The sequence below is a fragment of the Sorex araneus genome, chromosome X, assembly GCF_027595985.1.
Source record: "Sorex araneus isolate mSorAra2 chromosome X, mSorAra2.pri, whole genome shotgun sequence".
NCBI classification, from domain to species: Eukaryota; Metazoa; Chordata; class Mammalia; order Eulipotyphla; family Soricidae; genus Sorex; species Sorex araneus.
In genome coordinates this window covers 111,357,839-111,362,492 of record NC_073313.1, presented here as the reverse complement: position 1 = coordinate 111,362,492, position 4,654 = coordinate 111,357,839, and positions in this window count along the sequence as shown.

Here is a 4,654-nt window from a genome sequence, read left to right as displayed (position 1 = left end):
TCTCAGAGAACCCAGCAAGCTACCGAGAGTATCCTGCCCACATGGCAGAGCCTGGCAAGCTACCTGTGTCGTATTCGATATGCCAAAAACAGTAACAAGTTTCACAGTGGAGATGCCTGCTTGAGCAAATCGATGAACAACAGGATGACAGTACAGTGAAGGTTAGCTAAAAGGAGATGGTGGGGGAAGAAGAAAGAAGGCATGTTGAGTGAAAAATTAAGTGTAAAATAACATAAACATTAATATACCTCTTTTCGTTTCCTTTTAGATTACTGTTGAGATTATTTTTAATACATTCATTAATTTTTCATATGCCAGCATAGTAACATTTAATGGATATTTCTTGGATAAATAAGCTGTGTTTCGTTTTCATATCTACTTTGAAGGTTCTGTTTTTTAATTTGTATTTAGACCATGAACACTTAAAGAAATAATAGCCTTCCATATGTGTTCCTGTTTATATGTGTTGCCCTTCTTTCCTTTTAATTCATGCTCTTTATAGTAATTTTATGTAGTTTATGTAGAAAGTTTTATGTAGTTTAATAGCATTTTTTATTTTATGTTTTTTCCTCATAGTTTATCTATTGTATTTCTTTTAAATATTTTTAAATGACTTACCTTATGTTGTCCCTTGTGTTTCTTTTTCAGACAACATCCAGCTGTGCTTAGGAAACACTTCCAGCTCTGAGCTCAGGAATCACTTCTGACAGGGCTCAGATGATCGTATGGAATGCCAGGCCACATACAAGACAAGGATTCTACCCGCTGGACTATTGCTCTCACCTCTAGCTTTACATTTTCAATACACATTTGCAGCAAATTCATATACCTACTACAGAATACTATATTACATTATGCAATTTATTACAGCATTATTAACTCCTCCCTTATCCCTTTTTAATATTGCTGTCATTCACCAGTAAGTTATAATACCCAATATACTACTGCTACAATTATTTTCAACAAATTATTGTGCTATAGTATTTAAAAACAGTACAAGTAAAATGCTATTTGACCATTATTTATCCTTTTAAATTCTGTTGGTTCTTATTTTTTATTGAATCACAGTAAGATACAAGTTACAAAGTTTTGACTGGGTTTCAGTCATATAATGTTACAACACCCCTCCCTTCATCAGTGTATATTTTCCACCACCAATGTCGCCTGTTTCCCTCCTGTTCCCCCATCCCTGCCTGCCTCTGTGGCAGGCAATTTACTTCTCTCTCTCTGTGTCCTCTCTCCCTCCCTCCCTCCCTCTCTATGTCCTCTCTCCCTCTCTCCCTCCCTCCCTCCTTCCCTCTCTCCCTCCCTCCTTCCCTCTCTCTCTCTCCTCTCTCTCTCCCTCACGCCCTCTCTTTTTGGGCAATAAGGTCTGTAAAGCAGGTAATTCTGTTGATTCTTAATTTCTTACCTATATTTCTTTCTTGAATACTTATTTTAACATTTTTGTAAGGCAGATCTACTGTAGATGAATTCTCCCAAGATTTATTTGTTTGATAAAGTCCTCATTCTCCTTTTCATTTGAAAGATAATTTTTCTGGATACAGAATTATTTTGTTGAAATTTATTTATTCTATGAACACTTTAAGTACCTTGTATTTAAATAAAATAATAAAAATTCACTTTTTTCTTGTTTTCATGACGTCTAATGACAATTCCAACAAAATAGGTATCCTTAATTTTCTCTATGTAAGGTGGCTCTTTTTCTCTATCTTTTCTAATTTTATTCCTTCTTTTAGGGGTTTGAGTATGATATTTCTCAGTGGAAGTCTACTATTCATAGATTATTCTTATTTTGATTGGTAGATTTATGGGTTTGTGGTTAAAGCTTTTTTATTTTGGGGGTAAGTTTCTAAATCAATATTGTTTCCATTTTTCTTCTGTTCTTTTCTTCTTCTGGAAATGTATGTGTATTATAGGTTTTTAATTGTCATATATTTCCTAAAACTTCCACTTTATCTTTATGTATCCTCTCACTTCAGTTTTGAAAATATATTGGCACTGTTTCAAGATGACTACTTCTTTCTTTGGTCATGTCTAGTCTTTTGATAAGCCCATCAAAGGCATTCTACATTTCACTTATTTTTTATTTATAGCATTTCCTCTTGATTATTAAAGTTTTCATCACTACATATATTTACATGTGTCCTTGAATGTTGTCCAAATATCCAAATAGAACTCTTAGCATATTAATCACATCTGAAATTAAATTCCATCTTTGATCATTACATCTTTATCATGTCTAAATTTGATAATTACAGCACTGTTTTATCAAATTATATTATTTTAGCATTTTAGCATTATTGTAATCATCTTGAAAGTTGTACACGATGTACTACATACAATGAACTGGGATGAATAGGCTTTAGTGTAAGGTTTGTGTTTATTTGGTTAGCAGTTAAATTGTGCTTATTTTTTGCTGTAACTGTACATGTCAAAGAGTTCCCCCTGGTATCCTTATTTTTTTTTCTTAAAATGTTTTATTATTATTGAGGTAACATGGCTTACAATAACGTTAATGTTTATGCTTTGACATACATTTACTGCACCACAATCACAACCAAAGTGCCAAAAATATCTTCTACCATTGCCATTAGGTTCCTTCTACAGAATCTTTGATTTTCCGTTCTCCTCTGTTGTCTTTTTCTCTTTACATAAAATATCTTAACAAGGTCCAAAATGTGAATTTCTGGATACTGCATTATACTGAATAAAGTGGTGAGGTGGTTTTAGGGTTTGTCAGAAAAGTGTTGTGTAGTCCAGTTATTAGGCGTGGGTCTCCTTAATGTATCACCTGGGCTTAACTTTTATAAATACTTTTCATTATATCTCTACTTCACTCTTTTTTTTGGGGGGGTCACACCCAGCAATGCTCAGGGGTTACTCCTGGCTTTGCACTCAGGAATTACTCCTGGCGGTGCTTGGGGGACCATATGGGATGCCGGGGATTGAACCCGGGTCGGCCGCGTGCAAGGCAAACACCCTATCCGCTGTGCTATCGCTCCGGCCCCTATATCTCTACTTCAGAAGCAAAAGGAGGATGGAAAGGTATTGTCTTCCCACAAATAGAAGGCTAAATGTGGTTGAAGTTGGCCCTATCCTCTTTACTTTAACATGAGTTGGTTAGGCTACTGTAAAATTTCAGTAAATTAAACTTTGGAAAACATTTCCCTTAAGGGCAGGCTTTCATAACCTAAGTAGAATGCTTTTGGAGTGCTGCAAAGGGTAATTTTTATCCTTTCCTTATGGAAAGTTGAGGGCTTTGTAAAAACTTCATCTTCATTATGAGAACATGGTATAGCTTCTATGTACCCACACCCCTGCCAAGACTTAGATATCCTGGAGTTGGCAATTGTCAAATGTTGAGAACATTACATTAAGTCACCAACAATTATTAGTCAACTACAGTGTGTTTTCCTGCTCTACTAGGTTTTTTACTGGATATTTCCTCTGGCTACTACTCTAGGAAATTCTGGCTCATGTTCTAAACTCTGGTTTAGAAGTCTTTATAACTTTGGAACAGCAGTTTGATCTGTAACCTCACTTTTGATGTGCCAAAGAAGAGTTTTTTATTTTCTTTGTTCTTTTTTTAACTGTGAAGATAAAGGCAATGACTTCATCAAAATCAGAAGTCAAAAGTATTAGTTTTATGTTTTATAGAAATTTGTACATTTCATCCTGGCTAATTAATTGGTGTAACATTGTCCAAATTATTAGAATGCTTATTGTTTCTCTAAGGTCAACAACTTAATGTACCCTTTCTAATTTTCTGATTTCAGTTATTCATTATTCCTAGCCTCAGGCTGCTCTCTATAGGAAAGGAAAGACATTCCTGCCTCTGCCCAGGGTAGTAGTTTCCCAGATTCATCATCTATTCTGCCAAAAAAAAAATTTTCAGGAAGGAAGTGCAATATGGGCAAGTGCTGCCTTGAATTAATTATGAGTTTGCTTTTCAATTAATTTTTATCATTGTATGTTCAGAAAGCTTACACTACTGCCAAAGTTTTTGCAACTCCCACATCCAGTTATGTGACCCCACATGGGCTTGCAATGCACAATTTAAGAAGCAAAGCACTTATAACACAGAGTCCATACTAGTTAGGCATCAGAATCACCTGGAATGCTTATCTAAACTCAAGTGGCTTGCCTCCATGCTAGAACTTCCGGTTTAGTATTCTGGGGTAAAATCCCTTAGTTTGCATTTCTAACAGATTGATATGCTGCTGCCTGAGAGAAAACTTTGAACCATTGTTCTATATAGATTAACAGCTTGTAGTAAAAAATTTTTATCAACTTAGACAAATAGTGTATTTTAGCATATCAGAAACAACAATATATCTCATTATGTGTAAGGACAGACTTGTTTCTAGTTTATTATTTGTATGATCCTTTTTTATGAATAACTATATAAATCACCTAAGCGGTTGCTAAATATGTAGATAATTGGATTTTATTCTAGACCAAGCTAATTAGACTTTCTGTTGTTCTGGCTCGGGAATTTGCATTTTGAACAAAAACTATTCCCAGATTTTTTTGTATATGAACTTAAATTTAAGAATCTGTACTTTATTCAATTATGCATTTTATTAGACTATTGCTTCTTTCCAGAATGCCTTTAATCTCCATCTCTGAAGCAATCCTGACCTATTTCTTC